General features: G+C 43.2%; 1 long non-coding RNA gene across 2 annotated transcripts in view; it reads left to right on the top strand.

Moving 5' to 3' along the window:
* Window positions 1-26,375, top strand: part of LOC137212305 (uncharacterized) — a 181,940-nt gene extending 155,565 nt beyond the window's left edge. The window contains exons 1-3 of one of the 2 annotated variants that reach the window (XR_010937441.1): window positions 17,619-17,953; window positions 20,762-20,839; window positions 23,331-26,375. This is a non-coding gene — a long non-coding RNA (uncharacterized lncRNA). Of the gene's footprint in view, window positions 1-17,618; window positions 17,954-20,761; window positions 20,840-23,330 lie in introns of those variants that run through there. The other variant, XR_010937440.1, reaches the window with a different exon arrangement.
* The last annotated feature ends 966 nt before the right edge of the window (window positions 26,376-27,341 follow it).

Raw genomic sequence — 27,341 nt, 5'->3', positions numbered from 1 at the left:
CCACTGCTCCACCAGGGAAGCCCATAGAAATAATTTCTAAATACTAGGAGTGATGATCTTGTGGCTTTTAAATAGTGATAGATTCTATTAAAGTGCTACTTAGAATCCTCTATATTCTGGTGCTACTCAAAGGTGGTCCACAGACCAGCAGTATCCACATCACCTGGGAGCTTGTTAGACATGCTTTTGGCCCTGCTGGATCAGAATCTGCATTTAGCGAGGTCCCCATGTGATTCACATGCACAGTAAAGTGTGCTTCCTAGCCCAGTGTCCAGGATGCATAGTAGGATGTTCACCCAGTTCACATTTAGGGCACAAAAATCATTCCCCAAATTCTGGAGTCTCATGAGGAAATAAGAATGGGGTTTTCTACAATGGTTTTATCTCCTAACATACTGTTTCTTATATACACATATTAATGTATACCTTATACCCTTTTACTTATCCACCTGAAGCTGTCCTGAGATTAAACATCTAAGAGTAGGAGCCAGTCTTGTCTCTGCAGGGCTTTGGGGCAGAGGGATAGCCTATGAAATTGCAGATTACATCAAATAAGCTGAAGTCAGCTTCATTCGGTGTCATTGTTAAATGACAATTTTGAGGACACAGTGATAAAATAAGGAAGTCTATTGAGTCAGCAGTGCAAGCCTCAAAAATGAAATGCTATACAGTATAACAGGGAGTATGAATCTCTAAAATTAATTCTTATGTCTGAATTTTTGATTGTCAGTCACATGTCAAACCCTGAGCTGTAAGTCATGCGTTTGATGGGTTGTCAGCAGATTGACTTGAAGTAACACTTGAAATACATTTCAATATCTTAAGTATATTTTGAACAAGATGCTAAGGCGGGATAAAGAAAGCAACTTTGATCTCTGTACTCCAGGGTTTCTTAGCCTCTGCACTGTTGACACGGTCACTCTTTGTTGTGGAGGCTCACCTGTGTGTGCACTGTAGTACGTTCAGCAGCGTCCCTGGCCTTTCTCCCACTAGGTACCAGTAGCATTTACCCTCTTCTGAGATGTGACAACCAAAAATGTCCCTAGCCATTTCCAAATGTCCCCTGGGGGGCAAAATCGCCCCCAGTTGAGAACCACTGCTCTGTGCCAAGGTAAATATTCACAACAAAGATGGTGTCTCTTCTTAAGGGTTCTGTTGAGATCATAGCCACAATATATCAGACCATGAGGCTTCTGCATAGTGCCCAGAAGTATCTGGAAGGTTGAATTCGGAGGATGAGGTCACTTAGCTAATAGGCTTGCAATCTGATAACATCAGCATTCATGGATGTTCTTTCTACCTTTGACATGCAGGTATAGTTTGTATAGCAGTTTCTTGCGGAAGATCTGTGGGAACCTCTACAGTCTTTGGAGATCCTGGGAGACAGCTGTAAACCAGGTCAGGGCATTGCTTGGATATGCAGAGCAAGTGATTCTCAAGAGCAGAATGGTGACTCTTTCAGAGCTTTGCAAGCATGGTAACCCTTGGTCTTGTCCTCCTTGACCATAGCCCTGGACTCCTGGTAACCCTTATAATTTCCTCGTTCAGGCTGGCTGCTATAACAAAATACCATAAACAGGTGGCTTATAGACAACAGAAATTTATTTCTCATAGCTCTGGAGGCTAGAGGTCCAAGATCAAATCACCAGCAGATTCAGTGTCTGGTGAGAACCCATTTCCTGGCTCATAGATAGCTGTCTTCTCTCTGTGGCCTCACATGGCAGAAGGGGTGAGAAAGCTCTCTGGGGTCTCTCTTATTAGGGCACTAATCCCATTCATGAGGGTTCCACCCTCATGCCTACTCACCTCCCAAAGGCCCTTCCTCCAAATACTATCACGTTTTATCACAAGGGGATTAGTTTTCAACATAAGAATTTTGGAGAGGGTACAAATATTCAGTCTCTACAGGGAGATAAAGTCAGAAAGCTAACTCATTCCCAGCTGTTTTAAAGCAAAGCTCTCCTGTCAGGGGTGTTGTAGAAAGAGCACAGTGTTGGATTAGAATTGAACCCAATCATTATTCTAAAATCCTCCCCGACTCTAAGATTCTATGTCCAGTCCAAATATCCTCTCTTTGACAGAGCTGTAGGGTCAGCTGGTAACAGCAACAGCCCCTAAAATGGCCTCTAGGACTTTGGCCTTCTTAAAACAGAGCTGCCCTGGCCACTGGAATTCACGTAAGCGATGACTCAGAGGCAGTTTCTTCTGTTGTCTTCTCACTAGCCCTGGCTTTCTTCTTAGATGTTAGTTGGGTCACAAAGATCATCCCTCTAGTCCCTTTGTTCCACCCCAGACCCCTTCAATTCTTCCAAGTTCACAGCTCTCCCTACTTCCTTTACCTGCCTGCTGCTTTTGCTCCTTGCCTGCCATCTGCCCGAGACCTATCTCGGTTTTCATTTCTCCGAGATCCCACTCGCACTCCTTCCCAAGCTGCTTGTGTGGAAGGAGACTCTGACCACCACTGCCCCATCCTCCCATCCTGGTTGTACGGCCAAGCCTCCTGGTGCCCCAGGTGTGAACACTGATGTCATTGTCTTCCTTCCCAGAGCTCTGTGCCTCGAAGTTGCAAACTGCTCCCAACCGCATCTCTTCACCCTCGCCGCACTTATCCATCTTTTTAAATTGTGGCTTTCATCATTTGCGTGAAAATAGGGAAAAATTACATCCCTCTAATGGATGGTATGTACGGTTGGTCCTCATTTTTTGATGATTCTGTATTTGCTAGTTTGCCCAGTTGCTAAAATTTATTTGTACCCCACCCCCCAAATCAGTACTCATGAACTTTTGTGGTCATTTGTGGACATGCTCAGGGTGGTGACAAATTTGAGTCACCAAACTTGCATATTCTCAGCTGAGGGAGGAGAGCAAGGTGATGCCCTGCTTTCTTGCTTCAGCTCATACTGTAAGTAAGTGTCTTTTTCAGGGTCTATTTGGTGACATAGTTGCATTTTTACGACTTTGTTGGTGATTTTGCTGTTTAAAATGGCCCCCAAGCATAATGATAGCATTCTGTGTCATGTTCCAAAGTGCAAGAAGGCTGTGATGTGTCTTATGGAGAAAATATGTATGTTAGATAAGCTTCCTTCAGGCATCAGTTGTAGAGCTCTTAGCTATCATTTCAAGGTTAACGAATCAACAGTGTATATTAGATAAGATGTCTTTAAACAAAAACACACGTAAAACAATGCTATGTATTGATCAGTTGATGAAAATGTGACCAGAAGCTTGCAGGAACAAAACCCTGTATTTCCCCTGGGAGCAGTCATTCAGTATTCACTAACTCAGTGTTCACAGCAGCAACTTTATCGTACATAACTACCACGAATGATGAGAATGAACTGCATGTATATATATATATGTTCACTTGAAGGATATGCAAACAACTAGTAGCGCTGAGTGACTGCTCCAGAAAGCAAAACCAGGCAGCTGGGGGACACTGATGGGAGGAGACTTCTTACTGCAATACCTTTTGTATTTTGTGCCATATAATTATACCCATCAAAAAACTAAATTAAAACATTTTAAAAGCAAATAATAAAATGAAAACAATACAGTTTAATCATTTTTCTCTTCGATTTCAGGAAACAAAGCAACTCCTACCAAAAATCCAATCACTCAGACTCCCTCCCTGGTCTTCAAGGCCCTGCATAAGCCACTCCCATGCTCTGCCTTCCCAGCTCTGCTTCTCACCACTCCCTTCATGAATGTCGCAGGTCATCCATCTGGTCTACTCATTGCTCAGTACTTCAGTGATTTTGCCGTTGCTCACTCCGTACTTAGCAGAAACACTTCTGTCCCCTCTACCTAGCAACACTTTGCTTTTCCTTCCAAGTCTTTGATGACTTTCCTGATCACTTCACCCAAAGAGATCTTTCTCTTTTCCTTTCTGGAACCCCTTAGAGTTCACTGCCATACAGGGCAAGAACGTTTTGAGACGGCCTCAGGCAAAGCATTGTATCACTAGGACCTATGCTCTTTGCAGGGAAATAGAATGAAGGACCTTGTCCTCCTTCAGAGCACTAGTGTCAGCCAGCAGTGGCCCTCACTCCTGGCTGAACATCAGACCTGCCTGACAATCTTTAAAAAATACAGATGGGCGAGTTCCCTGGTGGCCTAAAGGTTAGGACTCGAGGCTTACACTGCCGAGGCCCAGGTTTGATCCCTGGTCAGGGAGCATCCCGCAAGCTGGCCAATAAATAAATAAACAAACAAATAAATAATTTAAAACAAAAAACAGAAAAAACAAAAGAAAAAACAGATGGGGAGACCATTCTGACCTAAGTAGTCTGGAGTGGGACTCAGGAGCCAGGACTTTTATAAAGCTTTCCAGATGATTCTTATATGCAACCAGGGTTGAGACTGAACAAAAGAGAAGTACAAGGCCCAGGCAGTTTCTCTAGTTCGATGATTTTAAAGTCTGGTCCCCATACCAGCAGCATTAGCATCACCTGGGAACATCTTAGAAATGCACATTCACAGGCCCCACCCTAGACTCACGGAGTCAGAAACTCTGGGGTGGGGCAATCGTGTTTTAAACCCTCCGGATGATTCTGATGTATAGTAAGATGTGAGAACCACTGCTCTCGCAACAGACAATTCACTGAAAAGGAAATACATATAGTGAATAAACAAATTAAAAAGCACTCAACCTCACAGTTAGGTAAGTAGAAATGAAAACGACAAGGAGATACACATTTTGTCTTTCAGATTAGTAAAAATTTAAAAGATTGATAAAAATCTAGTGTGGCAATAGGAGCCAGGAAACATATTCTGGTATTCCACTAGAAGCATAAACCAACATAACGTATTTGGGAGGGAGGTTGGCAGTTGAATTTAAAATTTAAAATATGCATATCTCACAACCAAGCAATTCCTCTTCCCAGCCTCTCTGCTAGAGAAACACTTGAATCAGTGCATAAACAGACACATACAAAGACATTCATAGTGCTGTTGTTGGCAATGGGAGAAAGCTGGAAACAACTTAAACGTTCATCAGTAGAGGAATGTCTAAGTACCCCAGCACAGCTACTGTGGAATACTATGCAGCAGGTAAAAAGGATGGGGTGGCTCTGTATGTACACATATGGAACTCACTCTGAGACATCGTGGAACACAAAGACAAGTTTCAGAAATATATATAAAATATGGTACCATTTAAGTTAGGAAAAACATGCGCATGCGCTAAATCTTCTCTGTGAGGGCATAATTACGAAAGTGCATAGAAAAGTAGGACAATTATTTCCTCCGTAGGGGGCAAAAGTAAGGGGAACAGATCTAGAATGGAAGTGTGAAAGAGACTTCCAACTTATCGGTAATTTTTAAATTTCCGGGCTTCCGTGGTGGCACAGTGGTTAAGAATGGCCTGCCAGTGCAGGGGACACAGGTTCGAGCCCTGGTCCTGGAAGATCCCACGTGCCACGGAGCAACTAAGCCTGTGTGCCACAACTACTGAGCCTGCACTCTATAGCCTGTGAGCCACAACTACTGAGACTGCATGCCACAACTACTGAAGCCTGTGCACCTAGAGCCCGTGCTCTGCAACAAGAGAAGCCACCACAATGAGAAGCCCCTGCTCACTGCAACTAGAGAAAGCCCGCGTGCAGCAACAAAGACCCAACACAGCCAAAAAATAAATAAAATAATTTATTAAAAAGAAAATTTCTTATAAGATTTATGTATGCAAATGTTTCTTGACCAATGAAAAACAATTTTTGAGAGTGAAAAAAATATCTGTGGAAATAATATACTAAATTGAGGTTCTTTTTTTTTTTGGTCATGACTTATGAGAATTTGATGAAAGTTTTCCCCCTAACTTCCACAAAGGTACAAAAGTTTTTGTTTAATTTCAGGGAATTTCTAGACACCCTGAAGCCCACTCGTAGACCTCTCAGGCCTTCTGGATCTCAGGCTGAGAGTTTCTGGCCTGCATGAGCTTTGAGGATCCTACTTTGCTTTCTGCTCTGGGCTCCGTGACCCCTCTTTGGCATCTGTGTCCCGGAGGAGTCATAATGTCTGACAGCTATTTTTATGAGTGTCAGCAGCCCTTCTTAGGCAGTTTAAATTTCCACAGAAGGTAGATTTTCGCTGACGTCTGAATACTTGGAAAGGAGCAGGTGATCCTTGAGGAGTGAGTGAATATAGCATATGGTTTGCTGAGCCACAGACGAAGCTGATCTGTGTCAGGGAAGCTTCAAGTGCTCTGCATTTGCTCTTGGAGATCATCAGGTTCTTTTTATAAGTCCTGCCGTGTCATTTTGCCATTACATGCACACAGACCCTTTTACAGTGTTTTCCACTTGCCTGTAAAAATAGATTTTGTTTTTCGCTTCTATGCTTTTAAAGGAGAAAGGGTTGGGAAAAGGGTATCTCTTCACTCTTCCTAAAATTTTAATCAGTTTTCCTTCCACTATTTCAAAATGGTTGCAGAAGGAAGGTTTTTTTTTTTTAGTTATTTCTGAGATACACATTTTTAAAAAATTAATTAGTTATTTTTGGCTGCGTTGGGTCTTGGTTGCTGCACGCGGGCTTTCTCTGGTTGCAGTGAGCAGGGGTTACTCTTTGTTGCGGTGCGCGGGCTTCTCATTGCGGTGGCTTCTCTTGTTGCGGAGCACGGGCTCTAGGTGCACGGGCTTCAGTAGTTGTGGCGCATGGCCTCAGTAGTTGTGGCTCGCGGGCTCTAGAGCGCAGTCTCAGTAGTTGTGGTGCACGGTCTTAGTTGCTCCACGGCATGTGGGATCTTCCCGGACCAGGACTTAAATGGTGTCCCCTGCATTGGCAGGTGGATTCTTAACCACTGTGTCACCAGGGAAGTCCCTGAGATATACATTTTAAAATAATAACTAGAAGTATGACTTATAACATTATACCAGAACATATAAGATTTTTAGAAATTTCATGTAATGTCTGAAACATTTATATTAACACATTTCCATACAAATAACCCAAAGAAAGTTTAGTATTAGTTGGGTTTTTGTTTGTTTGTTTTTTTATACTGCAGGTTCTTATTAGTCATCAGTTTTATACACATCAGTGTATACATGTCAATCCCTATCGCCCAATTCAGCACACCACCATCCCCACCCCACCGCGGTTTTCCCCCCGTGGTGTCCATACGTTTGTTCTCTACATCTGTGTCTCAACTTCTGCCCTGCAAACCGGTTCATCTGCACCATTTTTCTAGGTTCCACATACATGCATTAATATACGATATTTGTTTTTCTCTTTCTGACTTACTTCACTCTGTATGACAGTCTCTAGATCCACCCACGTCTCAACAAATGACTCAATTTCGTTCTTTTTTATGGCTGAGTAATATTCCATTGTATATATGTACCACGTCTTCTTTATCCATTCGTCTGTTGATGGGCATTTAGGTTGCTTCCATGACCTGGCTATTGTAAAGAGTGCTGCAATGAACATCGGGGTGCATGTGTCTTTTTGAATTATGGTTTTCTCTGGGTATATGCCCAGTAGTGGGATTGCTGGATCATATGGTAATTCTATTTTTAGTTTTTTAAGGAACCTCCATACTGTTCTCCATAGTGGCTGTATCAATTTACATCGTGCAAGAGGGTTCCCTTTTCTCCACACCCTCTCCAGCATTTGTTGTTTGTAGATTTTCTGATGATGCCCATTCTAAGTGGTGTGAGGTGATACCTCATTGTAGTTTTGATTTGCATTTCTCTAATAATTAGTGATGTTGAGCAGCTTTTCATGTGCTTCTTGTCCATCTGTATGTCTTCTTTGGAGAAATGTCTATTTAGGTCTTCTGCCCATTTTTGGATTGGGTTGTTTGCTTTTTTTAATATTGAGCTGCATGAGCTGTTTATATATTTTGGAGATTAATCCTTTGTCCGTTGATTCGCTTGCAAATATTTTCTCCCATTCTGAGGGTTGTCTTTTCATCTTGTTTATGGTTTCCTTTGCTGTGCAAAAGCTTTGAAGTTTCATTAGGTACCATTTGTTTATTTTTGTTTTTATTTCCATTACTCTACAAGATGGATCAAAAAAGACCTTGCTGTGATTTATGTCAAAGAGTGTGCTTCTATGTTTTCCTCTAAGAGTTTTATAGTGTCCAGTCTTACATTTAGGTTTTTAATCCATTTTGAGTTTATTTGTGTGTATGGTGTTAGGGAGTGTTCTAATTTCATTCTTTTACATGTAGCTGTCCAGTTTTCCCAGCACCACTTACTGAGGAGACTGTCTATTTTCCATTGTATATATTTGCCTCCTTTGTCATAGATTAGTTGACCATAGGTGCGTGGATTTATCTCTGGGCTTTCTATCATGTTCCACTGATCTATGTTTCTGTTTTTGTGCCAGTACCATACTGTCTTGATAACTGTAGCTTTGTAGTATAGTCTGAAGTCAGGGAGTCTGACTCCTCCAGCTCCGTTTTTTTCCCTCAAGACTGCTTTGGCTATTCAGGATCATTTGTGTCTCCATACAAATTTTAAGATGATTTGTTCTATTGTAAAAAATGTGCTATTGTAAAAAATGCCATTGGTAATTTGATAGGGATTGCATTGAATCTGTAGATTCCTTTGGGTAGTATAGTCATTTTCACAGTATTGATTATTCCAATCCAAGAACATGGTATCTCTCTCCATCTGTTGGTATCATCTTTATTTTCTTTCATCAGTGTCTTATTGTTTTCTGCATACAGGTCTTTTGTTTCCCTAGGTAGGTTTATTCCTAGGTATTTTATTCTTTTTGTTGCAATGGTAAATGGGAGTGTTTCCATAATTTCTCTTTCAGATTTTTCATCATTAGTGTATAGGAATGCAGGAGATTTCTGTGCATTAATTTTGTATCCTGCAACTTTACCAAATTCATTGATTAGCTCTAGTAGTTTTCTGGTGGCATTTTTAGGGTTTTCTATGTATAGTATCATGTCATGTGCAAGCAGTGACAGTTTTGCTTCTTCTTTTCCAGTCTGTATTCCTTTAATTTCTTTTTCTTCCCTGATTGTCATGGCTAGGACTTCCAAAACTATGTTGAATAATAGGGGTGAGAGTGGACATCCTTGTCTCGTTCCTGATCTTAGAGGAAATGCTTTCAGTTTTTCACCATTGCGAATGATGTTTGCTGTGGGTTTGTCGTATATGGCCTTTATTATGTTGATGTTCCCTCCATGCCCACTTTCTGGAGAGTAGTTATCAGAACTGGGTGTTGAATTTTGTCAAAAGCTTTTTCTGCATCTATTGATATGATCATTTGGTTTTTATTCTTTAATTTGTTAATATGGTGTATCACATTGATTTATTTGCGTATATTGAAGAATCCTTGCATCCCTGGGATAAATCCCACTTGATCATGGTGTATGATCCTTTTAATGTGTTGTTGGATTCTGTTTGCTAGGATTTTGTTGAGGATTTTTGCATCTATATTCATCAGTGATACTGGTCTGTAATTTTCTTTTTTTGTAGTATCTTTGTCTGGTTTTGGTATCTGGGTGATGGTGGCCTCATAGAATGAGTTTGGGAGTGTTCCTTCCTCTGCAATATTTTGGAAGAGTTTGAGAAGGATGGGTGTTAGCTCTTCTCTAAATGTTTGATAGAGTTCACCTGTGAAGCCATCTGGTCCTGGACTTTTGTTTGTTGGAAGATTTTTAATTACAGTTTCAATTTCATTACTTGTGATTGGTCTGTTCATATTTTTTTTTCTTTCTGGTTCAGTCTTGGAAGGTTATACCTTTCTAAGAGTTTGTCCATTTCTTCCAGGTTGTCCGTTTTATTGGCATAGAGTTGCTTGTAGTAGTCTCTTAGGATGCTTTGTATTTCTGCGGTGTGTGTTGTAACTTCTCCTTTTTCATTTCTAATTTTATTGATTTGAGTCCTCTCCATCTTTTTCTTTATGAGTCTGGCTAATGGTTTATCAATTTTGTTCTATCTTCTCAAAGAACCAACTTTTAGTTTTATTGATCTTTGCTATTGTTTTCTTTGTTTCCATTCCATTTATTTTTGCTCTGATCTTTATGATTTCTTTCCTGCTGCTAACTTTGGGTTTTGTTTGTTCTTCTTTCTCTGGTTCCTTTAGGTGTAAGGTTAGATTGTTTACTTGAGATTTTTCTTGTTTCTTGAGGTAGGCTTGTATAGCTATAAACTTCCCTCTTAGAACTGCTTTCGCTGCATCCCATAGGTTTTGGATCGCTGTGTTTTCATTGTCATTTGTCTGTAGGTATTTTTTGATTTCCTCTTTGATTTCTTCAGTGATCTCTTGGTTATTTAGTAACGTATTGTTTAGCCTCCATGTGTTTGTGTTTTTTATGTTTTTTTCCCTGTAATTCCTTTCTAATCTCATAGCATTGTGGTCAGAAAAGATACTTGATATGATTTCAATTTTCTTAAATTTACTGAATCTTGATATGTGACCCATGATGTGATCTATCCTGGAGAATGTTCCATGTGCACTTGAGAAGAAAGTGTAATCTGCTGTTTTTGGATGGAATGTCCTATAAATATCAATTAAATCTATCTGGTCTATTGTGTCATTTAAAGCTTCTGTTTCTTATTTATTTTCATTTTGGATGATCTGTCCATTGGTGTAAGTGAGGTGTTAAAATCCCCCACACTATTATCGTGTTGCTGTCAAATTCCTCTTTTATAGCTGTTAGCAGTTGCCTTATGTATTGAGTTGCTGCTATGTTGGGTGCATATATATTTACAATTGTTATATCTTCTTCTTGGATTGATACCTTGATCATTATGTAGTGTCCTTCCTTGTTTCTTGTAACATTCTTTATTTTAAAGTCTATTTTATCTGATATGAGTATTGCTACTCCAGCTTTCTTTTGATTTCCATTTGCATGGAATATCTTTTTCCATCCCCTCACTTTCAGTCTGAATGTGTCCCTAGGTCTGAAGTGGGTACCTTGTAGACAGCATATATTGGGTCTTGTTTTTGTATCCATTCAGCAAGCCTGTGTCTTTTGGTTGGAGCATTTAATCCATTCACATTCCAGGTAATTATTGATATGTATGTTCCTATGCCCATTTTCTTTATTGTTTTGGGTTTGTTTTTGTAGGTCCTTTTCTTCTCTTGTGTTTCCCACTTAGAGAAGTTCCTTTAGCATTTGTTGTAGAGGTGGTTTGGTGGTGCTGAATTCTCTTAGCTTTTACTTGTCTGTAAAGGTTTTGATTTCTCCATGGAATCTGAATGAGATCCTTGCCAGGTAGAGTAATCTTGGTTGTAGGTTCTTCCCTTTCATCACTTTAAGTATATCATGCCACTCCCTTCTGGCTTGTAGAGTTTCTGCTGAGAAATCAGCTGTTAACTTTATGGGAATTCCCTTGTATGTTATTTGTCGTTTTTCCCTTGCTGCTTTCAATAATTTTTCTTTGTCTTTAATTTTTGCCAATTTGATTACTATGTGTCTCGGCGTGTTTCTCTTTGGGTTTATCCTGTATGGGACTCGCTGCACTTCCTGGACTTGGGTGTCTATTTCCTTTCCCACGTTAGGGAAGTTTTCAACTATAATCTCTTCAAATATTTTCTTTGGTCCTTTCTCTCTCTTCTCCTTCTGGGACCCTATAATGCGAATGTTGTTGTGTTTAATGTCCCAGAGGTCTCTTAGGCTGTCTTCATTTCTTTTCATTCTTTTTTCTTTATTCTGTTCCGCAGCAGTGAATTCCACCATTCCGTCTTCTAGGTCACTTATCTGTTCTTCTGCCTCAGTTATTCTGCTATTGATTCCTTCTAGTGTAGTTTTCATTTCCGTTATTGTATTGTTCATCTCTGTTTTTTTGTTCTTTAATTCTTCTAAATCTTTATTAAACATTTCTTGCATCTTCTCGATCTTTGCCTCCATTATTTTTCCAAGGTCCTGGATCATCTTCACTATCATTATTCTGAATTCTTTTTCTGGAAGGTTTCCTATCTCCACTTCATTTAGTTGTTTTCCTGGGGTTTTATCTTGTTCCTTCATCTGGTACATAGTCCTCTGCCTTTCCATCTTGTCTGTCTTTCTGTGACTATGGTTTTGTTCCACAGGCTGCAGGATTGTAGTTCTTCTTGCTTCTGCTCTCTGCCCTCTGGTGGATGAGGCTATCTAAGAGGCTTGATGGGCGGGACCGGTGGTGGGTAGAGCTTACGGTTACTCTGGTGGGCAGAGCTCAGTAAAACTTTAATCCACTTGACTGTTGATGGGTGGGGCTGGGTTCCCTCCCTGTTGGTTGTTTGGCCTGACGCAACCCAACACTGGAGCCTCCCTGGGCTCTTTGGTGGGGTTAATGGCAGACTCTGGGAGGGCTCATGCCAAGGAGTACTTCCCAGAACTTCTGTTGTCAGTGTCCTTATCCCCACGGTGAGCACAGCCCCCCCACCCCCGCCTCTGCAGGAGACCCTCCAACACTAACAGGTACGTCTGGCTCAGTCTCCTGTGGGGTCACTGCTCCTTTCCCTGGGTCCCGATGTGCACACTACTTTGTGTGTGCCCTCCAAGAGTGGAGTCTCTGTTTCCCCCAGTCCTGTCGAAGTCCTGCAGTCAAATCCCACTAGGCTTCAAAGTCTGACTCTCTAGGAATTCCTCCTCCCGTTGCTGGAACCCCAGGTTGGGAAGCCTGACGTGGGTCTCAGAACCTTCACTCCAGTGGGTGGACTTCTGTGGTATAAATGTTCTCCAGTCTGTGAGTCACCCACCCAGCAGTTATGGGTTTTGATTTTACTGTGATTGCGCCCCTCCTACCATCTCATTGTGGCTTCTCCTTCATCTTTGGATGTGGGGTACTTTTTTGGTGAGTTCCAGTGTCTTCCTGTCATTGATTGTCCAGCAGCAAGTTGTGATTCTGGTGTTCTCGCAAGAGGGCATGAGAGCACATCCTTCTACTCCGCCATCTTGGTTCCTCTCAGAAGGAAGGTTTTTATTTGCCCTTTTTTTTAGTGTCCTTTAAGCTGTGTTAAATGGCGGAGTCAGTTCTCAGAAAAGAAAGCTCCCTGGTCGCCTACTCCTTGTTAAGTCCAGGAGCTGCCGGTAGGTTTAGAGTCCTTATGTACTGAGTCTGACCCTAAATGTGCTGTGCATGCCTTTGCCATGAATGCCTTCCACATGGGTTCTCTGGGGAAGCACTTTGAACATCCTCTTTGCCCAGCGCAGATCCCTACCGCTCCACACACCGCGGCAGGTTTGGGAGAGCCCTGGAGAAGCCGGCTGTGGCTGGATTTATTCATCCTTTCCTTAGCTTCTCATTGATTTACTTGCATTCTAAGTAGGAAACGAGAGGCCTAAACACTGTGTAGACTTTTCTAAGAAATGTGACTTTTTAAGGTCACTTCTTTAAAATGACAGCAACAGCAACAGCAATGCACTGTGGGCTTTGTTCAGTAGGGATGCAGCTGAACATTCTTGAGTCCCTTCTCCTCTTGGAGAACGCTTTCTGCACCTGGCATTGAAGGCTCTCCATGGGCTGGTCTGACCTGTCTTCTCAGGCTCCCTGCTTGCTTCCATGAACTCTTGGGTCCAGCCACTCTTTTTTTTTACTTTATTTTTCTTCCACTTTTATTGAGGTATAATTGACATACAGCACTGTATAAGTTTAAGGAGTGCAGCATAATGATTTGATTTATATACATCATGAAGTGATTACCACAGTAAGTTTAGTGAACATCATCTCATATAGATGCAAAATGAAATAAACAGAAAAAAATTCTTTTTCTTGTGGAGAACTCTTAGGATTTGCTCTCTTCACAACTTTCATATGTAACATACAGCAGCATGAAGTATATTTATCATGTTGTACTTTACATCTCTAGTACTTATTTATCTTATACCTGGAAGTTTGTGCCTTTTGACTGCCTTCATCCAATTGCCCCTTCCTCCAACCTCTGCCTCTGGGAACCACAAATCTGATCTCTTTTTATATGAGTGAGTTTGTTTGTTTGTTTCTTTTTCTTTTTCTTTTTAAAATTTACTTTATTTTTGGCTGCATTGGGTCTTTGTTGCTGCACAGGGGCTTTCTCTAGTTAGGTGAGCAAGGGCTACGCTTCGTTGCGGTGCGCAGGCTTCTCATTGCGGTGGCTTCTCTTGTTGCAGAGCATGGGCTTCAGTAGTTGTGGCTCGTGGGCTCTAGAGCACAGCCAGCCACTCTTTAAAAAACCCCTTCCTGCTTCTGAGTCTTTGCTCATGACTTTCTGACCCTCCCTCATATGGCCCCAGACACGTCTATCTTTTCTTTATTCATCGTGACCCAGATCCCAATCTAAGTTTTTCAGAGAGTGTTTGCAGATGAACCCAGATGACCATTCTCATTTGAGTGTTTACAAAACTTCCTCTTTTCTACTCACAAGGGACTTCTCTGTGGAATGTTTGTTGTGTTGTAGCTGCTGCTTGACAAATGTGTGTTGTTCGGTAAGATGCTTGGGAGGGTTTCTGTGAGGAGAAAGCATTTGAGTTGAAGTCTGCGTGATCAAAGGTACCAGCCATGCAAGAACCAGAGAAAGAGTGTTAGGTTGAAGGAACAGTAGGTGCCGAGGCCTTGAGGCAGGAAGGAGCTTAGCATGTGGGTGATCATAGGTTTCCTTTTAAAAAAAAAGGACTTTTATAAGAGGACTGCATTTCCCTACAGCATCTAGCATATAGTAAGGCAATCAGCTGCTACACTGTCATCTCCATGAGGGTCGATTCCACACCTGTCTCACTTTCCATGACCAGGACAGCGATTGGCACATACCAGACACTCAAACTGATGGAGGAATGGATGGCTGCTCATTGAGTAACTGAATGACTTATCTCTGGTCTGATGGCAACTTTGCATCAAAGCCAGAATGGACCAAAGATCTCCTTCACACCTAAATGTGGGCCCGTGCTGAGCCATCTCCCGTTAGCTCTCTGGGTGGTTTAGTGTCACTGTGCACTCAATGAAATAAGAACAGGGCACTTACTTCCTTTCTGGAGGAAAATTGTCCACATGAGTGAGATCTCATCTACCGAATGTTTGGGACTTTTGGAAGCTGCTCAGTAAATTCAGGCGATTCCTACAGTGTGGCTTAGCCGGTGCGCAGCCAGAAGTCACCATATATGAAGTTTTACCCCAGTGGCAGTGGGAATATGCTGCGACCAGTCCCTGTACTCGCCCCTGTAGGATTCCGAGGCTCGCACCTCTTTTAAGCTTTTGCAATGTGGATAAAGCATTCCGTCATGTTAGCAGGGCACTCTTACCTTCCGTGCTGCTCAGTTTATTGTTGTCCTTCCAAGGCTCCTTTCTGTCCCTTGTCTTGCATCCTCTCAAGGAGAAGCCTCTGCTACAGTCAATCAAAGTAAGCCCTAGTGGTTGTTTTTAGCATATTGAGGAGACCACCCATTCATAGAAGCAATACTGTAGTAAGATCAGTTTCCAAGAGCATCTGGTCTAACAAAGAGTATAATCAAAAGCTTTGTTAATAATGAGCCTCCCTGATACCTTCTCTCTGAAACAGCAGTAGCAACCACAGCATTTGAAACTATAGGCCTACGTCAGCATTCGGTATAAGGGTGAGGAGTGTAAAGTACTCTAAACATCTTTGAAATGCTAAGTGCAATGTATTCTTCCAGTGCTCTACTTTTCAGTATTACTCTATAGGATTATAAAATAGTAGAGATAGTGGCCACTTGTCCAAATAGGGAAGTGGGTGAAGCGCTTTGATGCTCTTCTTCCAATATATCAAGACACACCAGTTCACCCTACCAAGGGGTCAGATGTTTTCTAAACAGCAAAAGTAGGTACCTTTGGAGTGATATTTTTTGGAAAAAATTCTTAGCCCACTCCTATTTGCAAACCCATTCTGCTGCTATTACCACTGCCGATGGCCGGCCAGACCTGAGTACAAGTGCAGAGGCCATCTTTATGCTCACGGCCTATCCTGTGATTCACGAGCCAAGCTAAACTCATGGCTCAGCTTTATTTTTGCACAGCAACAGATGACCCAGGCTGAGTATTTCTCAGCCCACAACCTAGTTGTTTTCACCATTCAGCTTGAAGTGTCAGGTCCGACGCTGACCTGGTAGAGTGGTCAGAGTTTCATGTTGTATGTATACTAATATATAACCGATGAGGGTGGGAAGAAGAGACAGGTTAGAATGGCAGGGTCCCTTTTACCAGCTCACAATTACTATCCAAGAGGACAGTGCCTGGGATGCAGTTTGACCTTAGACAGAAACATGGTAGCACTGGATCTACCATGTAGAGGTGAAAGACAAAGGGTCTTCACTTAGTCCAGTTCTGGACACTATGAAACAGGTAAACTGCTAGTAAAACCTGAAGGGCTCTCCCACACATTTTTACCCATAATATTACTGAGACCCAGAGAGCAGGATTGAAGAGGTAAGAGCACGGACCTTGGTGTGTGTCAGACGAGCTGTTTTTCTTCTTGGCTCCAAAACTCACTGTTACTGTGGTTTTAGAAAACTGTTAACGCTCCCTAAACCTCAGTTTCATTATCTGTAAAAGAGGGTAAGAGAAGCACCTCCTTAGCAAGGAACATAAGGAGCAAGTTGGAGAATATATAACACAGTCAACAAATACCGTTGACTGGGGCACTGTGTGTACTCAGCAGATGTTGAGTTCGTGATGATCCAAGTATACTACCTGGTAAGTAACATATGCTGGATGATAACGTTTCCTTGCTCGGGTCAGCACAGAAGCCTGGGGTCGGGTAGATCAACTGAAGTTAGATGACCCCACCACTTGGTTTTTGAGAACAGCCCCACGGGGATTTACAGCTTCGGCCCCATCTCTCAGCCGGATTTGCAGTGTCAGGCGGACACTGAGCAGGCTCATTCTGTGCTCAGGTTTCTTTCCCTGTGGGGATTGAGGAGGGGGAGCCCAAGTCTTGGATCAGGAAGACATTCTTGCCGCTCCCTGTGTAAGATGATAATGCCAAGGGTGCCTGGCCCCAAGCAAGGGAACGTGTCCTCCCTCCAAGACTCCTTGACCCTACGCGATTACTAGGTGCCTGCTGGTATTAGACCCTGGGGACTCTCCTGAAAACCCGTGTTTCTCTCCCCTTTTTTCTTTGTTTAATTAGCTGTGTTGTACAGTGGGGTACGGGATGCATTTCTGCTTCCTGGCAGTGATTGTTACCGTAAACAATTTTTCATAGACTTTTTTTTTGGAGCAATTTTATGTTCATAGCAAATTGGGCAGAAAGCACAGAGAATGCCCATATACTCCCTACCCCTCAAACACACACAGCCTCCCCACTAGAGGGTACCTTTGTGACAGTCAGTGAACCTACAGTGACATGTCATTATCACCCAGATTCCATAGTTTACTTTAGGGTTCACTCTTGGTGTTATACCTTCTATAGGAGTTGTTGACTTTTTACCCCAGAAATTGTCCCAGGAAAGCCTATTCCAGTCATTTGGGGCAAGGCTGGTGATGCCAGTCTGTTTTCAGATAACCTGTTTTGGAGAAGAACGTTTAAGATTGAGTAGAAGTAGAAAAGAAAGAAAGATACTATGGAAGGAAGGAAAGAGAGAGAAGAGAAAGGACCTTCCACTTACCCAGGCAAGTCCCACCCCCAATCTCTGAAGCTCATCACCAACAGCGGTTAATGATTGTTCTTACCTAAAATGTCCATACTTTTCCCCTGTTTCCTAAATCTGTGTCTAGCATCTCACAGTGTCTCTGGGCCTTCCTCTTCCTGGAGAGAGAATTCTACCTTTGAATCTTTTCCTTGAAGCTTTTTCCTGCACATCCTCCAGGGCTCCATGATGAGGGCCCCAAACTGTGAAAGGGGAAAGTTTTATTTTGAAATAGAAGGCTCAGAAATGGACGGGGGCAATTCTGCAGTCTTTTTCAGCACGTAAGATAACTTATTTTAATTGCTCTTGTAAAGTTCTTATAAGGAAATCTAAGTCAGCCTCCTGCACTGACATGAAACTTTGTGGGAAGTTGGCTGCCCCCGGAGCCCCGGGCAACGCTGAGATGTTCTTCCAAACAGGGACCCGGACAGCTGGAGGGCTCCAGTTACCCAAGACGTGAGTGACATGGACACTTGGGCAGTTGGAGAAAGGGAAGGAGGAGGGCAGGGGAGCTGGTGGAGAGGAGGACAGAGGAGAAAGAAGGGCAGTGACATGAGGGTGGGAGTGAGGAAGGAGGGAAGCAGGGCCGGCTGAGCCATGGCGGTCAAGCAGCCTGGGGGAGGAGAGTGAAACGTCCTCTTACCACACCCCCTGCTGGACTTTGGGGGACAAGGGTGGTGCCCTGCCTTGAACCTGAGGGTATGATTGGTGGTTTACCAACCCAAATCACGCCTGAAGTGGAAACCACTCTGGCCGTCATCATTAAGGTCCCCTTATGGCAAGCGACTGTTGTAAACGAAGCTGGCCATCTTTGAGCTGGCAAGTGGAGTTTGTCCTAAACCTTTGATTCAGTGTTTAAAGATGTATTAAGATTTTTTCAAACAGTGAGTTAAAATGCACACCCATTTCCGTGTTTTTATTCTATGTCCTTTCTGCTCTTTTGCACTTCCTGTACTCTTCTAAAATAATAATGGGTGGCATTGGCAGTGATAAAAATTAATTATTTCCCATTATAAACATTGAATTGGTTTGAAAAAATTCACAAAATAATTTGTAAGATATTATAGAGAAAGGGGCGATAAATCAAAATTTTAACCTTGGTTAATGTGCGAGACGGAGGTGGAATTGGAAAAAGAGATGGGACTTACCAACTTTTTAAACTGTCTCTATATTGTTCGACCTGTTAAAATGAGTGTATATTACTTTTGTCATTTTTTTTTAAAGTAAACTCAAAATAATTTAAAAAATTTTGCCATGTGTTTTTTTTTTAAAGCCTGCTTCATTAAGTGAAAACCTTTTAATTCACTCACTCTTTTTAATTGTATAACATTTTGTTAATTAAATGGTATTTTCTTAACTATTTAGCAAATCCTTTCGGCCATTTTTTTTTATTTATTTATTTTTGGCCGCATTGGGTCTTCGTTGCTGCACGCGGGCCTTCTTTAGTTGCGGCAAGCAGGAGCTACTCTTTGTTGCGGTGCGCAGGCTTCTCATTGCGGTGGCTTCTCGTTGCGTAGCATGGGATCTAGGTGCGGGGGCTTCAGTGGTTGTGGCACGTGGGCTCAGCAGTTGTGGCTCTCGGGCTCTAGAGCACAGGTTCAGTAGTTGTGGTGCGTGGGCTTAGCTGCTCCGTGGCATGTGGGACCTTCCCAGACCAGGGATCTAAGTCGTGTCCCCTGCATTGGCAGGCAGATTCTTAACCACTGCACCAACAGGGAGGCCCCTTTCTGCCAATTTTATATGTCAGCCCCTCTGACAAAAGTTGAATTTGGCATTTGTCCCTTATATGGGCCATATAGGCCTTTCTGTCATGAGCAAATGTTCAGTGTGTGAATTCATATGTGTGCATTTACTTCAGAGCTTCAATAGCTTAAATAACTTCTTTTCAACTATGAAGTTTCAAGCTGACAGAAAAGTCTGGAAAATAACAAATATCCATGATCCATGATTTAGATTTAACAAATGTTTTTCCATATTTGCTTCAGATCCTTAAAAATAATCACAGTAGGGACTTGCCTGCTGGCGTAGTGGTTGGGAATCTGCCTGCCAGTGCAGGGGACACGACTTAGATCCCTGGTCTGGGAAGGTCCCACATGCCGCGGAGCAGCTAAGCCCGTGTGCCACAACTACTGAACCTGTGCTCTAGAGCCCGTGAGCCACAACCACTGAGCCCATGTGCCACAACTACTGAGCCCATGTGCCACAGCTACTGAAGCCCACACGCCTAGAGACCGTGCTCCGCAGCAAGGGAAGCCACCGCAATGAGAAGCACGCGCACCGCAACCAAGAGTAGCCCCCGCTCGCCACAATTAGAGAAAGCCCGTGCACAGCAACGAAGACCCAATGCAGCCAAAAAAAAATTACAGTAGTAATAATAATAATAAAATACTACAGTTATTTATCCTCTGCTTTCATCTCAGCAGCAGCTGTTTCCCTGAAGTTGGTCTGTATTTTCCTGTCCAGTGTTTTACACTTTTATTTTATGTGTGTATCCATAAACAATATGTACCATTATTTTATATTTTTAAATTAAACCAAAATATTTTGGTGCTGTATACATAATTACTTTTTGCTGTTTTTCGGCAACTTTTTTTTTTCTGATTTGTCCAAGTTAATTTATGGGTCCTTCACTTTCATTGCTGTATAGCTATTCCATTGTGTGACTACTACAGTTTATTTATCTATTTTGTTATTGATTCAAGACATTTCTGATTTTTCCCATTGTAAAAAATGCTGCAATGAACATCCTTGTCTGTGTCTTGTGCACTTGAATCAGAGTGCATCCCTGGGTTGTCCTAGCAGCGGAACCGACGGGTCCTTGAAACACCTTTCAGAATTTAAGAGGGAGAGACAAAGAGAGAAATGTGCAAAGTCTTAGGTTTTCTTCTGGAAGGTTGGTTTTAATAATGATTCTGGGTCATCTCCTCTCAGCTGAGGATGAATTCTCCACTTCCATTCACCACTTCTCTCCCAAATTTGAAAACTGGGAAACCTCTTAATCAAAGTCCTGATTATGAACAATATGTCAGTCAGAACTCAAAAGAACTGGGAATTCCCTGGTGGCCCAGTAGTTAGGACTCCACGCTGTCTCACTGCCGAGGGCCTGGGTTCAATCCCTGGTCAGAGAACTAAGATCCCACAAGCCATGTGGCCAAAAAAAACCCCAAAAAACAAAAAAGAAAAACCTCAAATAACTAACTCATCCTGAAGCTGAACTAAAGAGGAAACTGGTGAATAAGTTACTTTTTCTTTCTTTTCTCCCAGAATATTGCACATCAATTTGGAATATATTAAAGAAGACACCAAGATCAATGAGCTTATTCAAAAAGAAGATAAATCTTGGTAAGTAGGATGATGAATTTAAAATCCTGAGTTGTTATGAATCAGACTGAAGGATGGCCCTGTGCTGTTACTTGACGGGCATCCCATGATGGTATTTTCCCCTCCTTCTAGATCAATTTCAGAGTGTGGGCATCATCAGATTCCAGGTGATGGATAGGCAACTTCATTTTAATAGACTGTTGGTTCCAAGTGACCTGTGGCCTTTCCAGGAGAGCTAAAATAAAACCTCTGGTCTTTGCCCCCTTCCTGCCTCATACCAACCCTGTCATGAATCAGGCCTCCCAATCTGAGTGCACCAAGGGCTGACAGACCCACGAGGACCAGCTGCTGCCTGGTACCTTTGCTCACCTGAGGTTTCTTCAGCCCCGTCCCCCCGTGTGAGCACCTGCTGTGAAGGTGTACAGCACCTGTTCCAGACCTTCCCAAGGCTTCCCAGTGCTGCCAATAACTCAGCCCTCTGGGTCCCAAAGAGTGCCACATGCCCTAGGTGTGCTGCAGCGTGGAGTCAGCTGGCCTATGGCTAAATGTGCTGCATTACAATTATTAATTTCCAGGCATATTTCACAAATCTTATTGCTGAGGACAAGGCTGAAATAACACTTACATTTAAAAATCGTTAGTAAGTACATGAAAGTGCATGTGTCTGTCGCAAATACTATGAAGAGCATACACAGGTAACTAGATTTAAGAGACATCGCCTGGCCAAATAATAGTCTGGAGGAAGGGCTATAGCCCCTGAATTTCCATGGGCATCACAGTCGTGTGCGTGTTGGTTTGGGCCTGTCTCTTCAGTTCTTTGAGTCTCTTTTTATCCAGCAGGAAAATACGGGAGTTGGACTAATTTGTGATTCTCAGCCCGGTCTTTACCTTTGAATCCCCTGGACAGATTTTTTAAGCACTGATCCTGGCGTCCTCTCCAGGCCCACTCAGTTAGCATCTCTAGCTCACTGCTGTCTATGAGGTTCTCCAAGTAGTTGTAGGCAGGCAAGACTGAGACCCACTAGATATGATGATGTATGAGGTTCCTCCAGGTCTAGGATTAATTGATTTTCTGATCCCACGGATAGAAAATAAATACAAAGTAAGTGCTGATTCAGTAACAGTAGAGGACACTCATTGTCCCCTCAGTCTCAGCCACAGCAAGTGGGATTTTTAGCCACTGTCCAGGCCTGGGTCGCCACTGGGCTGGAAGGTCCCTGAGAGCGGGGCAATGCTGCTTTCTCTTCTCTCCTTTCTCTGGGTTTCACCAGTTCCTGCCACAGCACTTGGTGTGGAGGAGACGGTTAATAGATGTCATATGAAGGACTGAGAAACTGAAGTTAAGGAATGCGACTTTATCCTGGCCTCTAGGATTGGTCACGTGGTCAGAGATGAGTAACCACATGCACAAGAGATGATTTTTGTCCCAGAATTCCAGTCTATCAGTTTCTCAAGGGATCTCTCCTGGATCCAAGAAGTGGAACCAGCCTTTGTCCCAGTGTGGTCTCTTCCTGGTGAATGGGATCAGAAGGTTACTTGGTGAGCACAGAACCAAAGTTGGACCTTCTTATGTGCCTTTTCTCTCCAGTTCTGATGACCCAGTGGCCTGGCCTCCATTTCTTTAAGGCTATCTTTGTGTAAAGGGTCCGGATCAATCATCCAGAATCAGAGTACCTGTTGGACCTGCTGGTGACACACTGATAGGTTTTCTTCTTCTATTTTCCCTTTTCGAATACTCATGCAGAGCCCCCCACCCCACCGTTTACACTCGTTTGTTACCACAACAGCGTCTCCTAAGTGTCAGATTGTTTTGCGTTGAGCTGGTCTGCTTGCTTATGACATACTTCGGACAGGCTCTTTAATCTCCTCAGTATGGCTGCTCAGATCACTCTGCAAGACAGGTTACTTCTGGAAAACTGTCCTGAGACAGCTAATCCCATCCTTCTCGCAGGCTTGACTTACGGGAGTGGCATGTGCTGACCTTACGTTTTGAGAGCTGTCGTAGTTTGAGGACTGCAGTGCTTCATCCACCTTCTACAATTACCACGATTAAAAATACTTCGAGGGTGAAGAGTCTTCAAGGGAACTTTGCAGCCTGGCCTGTCCTCCTTGTATCTTGATGCCATGTTATAAGGCAGTCGCCTTGTTACTGTGCTAAGCTGCATATTACCTGCTAGAGCAATATTTCAGGTGACAGTTGATTGTAGGCCAGCCCTTACACTGAGCTTTCTGATCATTTTGGCTTTTCCCTACAGACGTACCCAGTAGTTATGTTGCTGTGATGTTCTTGATTGCTGTAGTACCACCATTTGGCCTCCACATGCAGCATTAGCCACCTCCCCTGTGCCTCATGCCAAGGCTTCACTTTTCTCACACAAATGTGAGCTTCCATGCATGTGTGTCAGCCATGGTCCCCTACATGCCACCTCCCTCTCCCACCACCAATAGTATAATTTGGGGGCTTCCAGATAAACCTAAGACCAGAAGAACAAAGATGTATGTGTGTTCACAGGTGCTGGAGTTTTCTAGAGAAAAGTATGAAGCGTGCTGCGGCAGGTCCAAACTGAACTCTGGGTATGTTTACACGTTTGTTTGCCATTGATTCTGTTACTGAAAAGAACTTGGGTCAGCTCTCCTGACGTGCAGCAAACCCAATCTACTGCCACTGGGTTGTGCTGAAGGAAAGTACGGGGTGCCGAGCAAGGAGAGTGGGCAGCTCATGGTCAAAAGACCCGAACTCCCCGAAGGCTTTCAGGGAAGGGTTTTTAAAGACAGTGTGAGGGACGGGGCTGCAGGTGTGTGACCGGCTTGTGCATAGTTCTCTGACTGGTTGATGAGGAGGTAACAGGAAGATGTTTTGGGAATCTCAGTCTTCTGGTTGCAACCAGTCTGGGGTCTAGGTGCTGGTGGTCGGCACGCAGTGAATTTCTTCCACCTGGTGGGGGTTTCAGTATCTGCAAAACTGCTCAGGGACACGGCTCAGGATGTTATCTACAGCCCTTGCGGAGGAACTAAAGATCCTTGGCTTTGTTTTATGGCTAAACTATTATCGTTTTATCTTGCTTGACTACTTTCCTTTGTTTCTGCTCTTGTCACTTCTCTGATTAAACTCATTCTTTCAGACTCAGGGAAGGCCTAGGAGGCTAAAGCTTTTCTGCAAACAAGAGGTGGGGGACATGGGGGAGTCTGTCCCTGGGAAGGCTTCAGTCTGATGAGCGGGGTGAGTGTCGCTCAGAGTCACTCACATGCCAGTCAGTTGCCGGTCCTGGATTTCAGGCATATATTTGTCAGGCTCCACCCCTGGCCGCCCCTGTTTGTTAGTGTGCTTGAATGAAAGCAGGTGCTTCCACTGTACAGAAATGGTAGAGTAGCTTTAAGGACTTGCTCTTGTATTAAGGAAGCTCTTCCTTAAAATTAATTTCCATTTTTCTTCCTGCACTCACAGTCTAATTGCACTATAGGGTGTGCATGTGGTGTGTGTGTGTGTGTGTGTGTGTGTGTGTAGGTACTTGCACATGAATAGAACATTTACGGAAGGATATATAAGAAACTGGAAGCAGTGATTACTTCAGGGAAGAGTACTGATGAACTGGGGTAGGAAGAGATATCATTTTTTATTTTTAACCTTTTGTACTATTTTAGACTTCTTTATTCATTAAATAAGACATTATCTGAATGATCGTATGATCTCCTGAGTCCCTCCGCTAAGAGTCTTAATCCTCTTAGAGGGTATATTTTGTCCTTTCTTTCTCCAATCTCTTTACTAAATTCAATTCTGTTGCCTATATAGAAACCTCATTTTTCCAGCATTGCCTGAGAATGAAATTTTGCACACTGTGAATTCTCCTGGTAAGTGGTTCTAATTCCTTTATATTGTTGAAGTTTGGAGCAATTACTAATGGAATCTTTATAAGTTGTATTACATCATACCCTCCTGTCCTCTCCTTAAACAGCTTTACTGAGATACATTCACATACCACGACGTTCACTGAACGTTAAAGGTTCAGTGGTAGTTAGCACATTCACAGAGGTGTGCAGCCATCACCAGTCTGATTTTAGAACATTTCAACCCTCCAGAAAGAAACTCCGTACCCACGAAGCTCCTGCTAATCTAGTTCTGTCTCTGTGGATTTGCCTATTGGACATTTCACATAAATGAGATCATATAACACGGGGTCTTTTGTTCCTGTCCTCTTAAACTGAGCAGAGTTAACAGTGTTTTACCTTTTTCTGATCATTTAGGCTTATTATTATTGACAGTATGCTTATGATGACCTCAAGAAATACCGAGGCAGGGAGGCTGCTTGCCTTTGCATTCCGTGGTCCATTAGGATGTACATGACTCTCTCTGTTGCCCAGGCCATTAGGCGACTTCTTGAGTACCTTGTCTTTTGACTTTTTAACTCTTGTTTTAACCATCATTTCTGATTCTCCCATTTTTGCAAAGTTGGACCATTAGTACCTAAAACTAGATGAGACCCACAGTCTCATGCCTTCTCTTGACCCAGGCTTACAACATAACTCCAGTGTGAACCTCTTTCATGTGTTTCTCTCCTTCTGGAGTGATTAAACAGGCAGACACCTCCCCTTCTTTCACTGCTATCTTGAGCATCTTGTATCATTCAGTCAGCTAAATTCCACCTTAGCAATAAATCCCCCACAAGTATTTTATGATCTCTCTGGTTTCAGCGGTGTTAAACCCTTTGATTCCTTGTATGTTTCCTCTCCCTTTTCTTCAAATAGTTTGTAACCCTCATGTCAAGAACTGTGTCCACTTCCCTTTCTCTAAAATCACCTAATTGTAAAGGAACACCTTCCTTTATTTCCCTTAAGAGCATGCATAATCAAAACATTCTTGAACGAAAACCTCCAGGCAGGGTGGGGCAGAGCAGCCCCTAAGTCAATGGGGCACTTGTCTGCGGAAGTCCAAGAGCATTTGCATGTTTGACAGGGAGAGAGGATATTTGACATCTGAACTGACCTGGGCAGTAGAGTCTCTGTAAGTATTTTCTTTATCTTTCGGTAGGATGGCGTGAGGAGGGGGAGTTTAACTTGGGGCACTATTTCTGGTCTGGGTCAGACTCTTACAGGGCTGTTTGGGGCTTGAGTCAGGGTGGCAGGGAGGGAGTTGTCACCATTCTGAATTTAGCCAGAGGAGCATGACAGTCTGACCAGGAGTATGTCACAGGAGTTTGAGATTTCGTGGCTTCTTATCTTTTGCTCGTTGTCAGGATAAGCCCAGAAGTTTGGGGCACCCTTGCTGACAGCAGTTCTGAGTCACATTGAATCTGGAGACCCAAGAAAATTCAGTCTATGTCAGGGAAACCAACCTTTCATCGGGCCTGACTTGGGCAGGGAAAGGATGACAAGTTGAAGAGTGCCTGGCACAGAGCAGACTCAGGAAGTATCTGCTGAATGACTGAGTCTCAGGTGTCAAGTGTGAGCAGTTGGTAGCGACTTTCTGACATGAGATGCTGAGAAAGATCTTCAGGCTAGGTTCGGTGGGAAATGCTGTAATTTAGGGCTGATCTGCCAGGGGTGCAGGTGAGCAAATGGAGAGAAGCAAATGTGCGTGTTAAGTCCTAGCATGGGAAGAACAGAATCCGAGCTTGAAAGCACTGAGGAGACCCTGAATTGCGGGGTGGCCACCAGGACGGAGTCTGGGTGCATCCAGCTCTGGCTGATCTGATAGCAGGGTACCCTGCTCATCTCAGACCTGGACAGAGAGGGCACGGTGGCTCAACCCGAGATAAGCAGAGTCCAGGCACTCCCCAGGCCGCTGTGCTTGGTGGGCTAGCATTTGACGGACCAGGAAGCAATCCCTCCATAAGTCACCCAGCACTCCCTCTGGCAGTAACCGCCATCAAACGCCCACTGGCTTAAACAGATTCCTTTGGGAGCCTCTTCTATTTACAGCCTCTTAGTGGATGCTCTCAGCATTTGGGCTTTGGCACTTACTTTACTGACCTCCATGAACCCAGTCCTGCTGTGATGTGAGTATAATAATCAGGAAAAATTTACTTCATGCCTGGTTCCACCAATGGTCTGAGATAATTCAGTTAGCCCTTAAGAGCTCCCACCTAGTAAACACTTAGTGTGTGCTTACAGGATTGTGCTGGGCCCTTTACTTGTGTCATACTAGTTTGTAATCTCTAGGAAGGGCGCGCTAATTATTCACATGTTGCCGATGAATCACCTAAGCCTAAAGAGGAGCTCTCGCTCTTGCTGCAAGTATATGACCTTCAGTTCTGGGTGCTTCCAACCTCTGAACCACGGTAGCCGCACACACACCCCCCCCCCCCCCCCGCCCCAGCACAGGAATGAGAGGGGAATGGAGTGGCTGGGGACACTTGTATTTGACGTTTAGCTAACATATTTTTATAATGAGTATGTATTACTTCTCTATATATATTTCTAAATTTAGACTGAATTCTGGGTGTCCCGTGATGAAGGGATGTTGCCAGTCTAGCAAATCCAGACGAGGACAGCCAGGAAGAAGGGGCAGGAAAAGTAATGGGGCTCT

Source organism: Pseudorca crassidens, chromosome 19 (genome assembly GCF_039906515.1).
Source record: "Pseudorca crassidens isolate mPseCra1 chromosome 19, mPseCra1.hap1, whole genome shotgun sequence".
NCBI lineage: Eukaryota > Metazoa > Chordata > Mammalia > Artiodactyla > Delphinidae > Pseudorca > Pseudorca crassidens.
The sequence above is the reverse complement of the archived record's forward strand: the minus strand, read 5'-3'. Positions and strand labels throughout refer to the sequence as shown.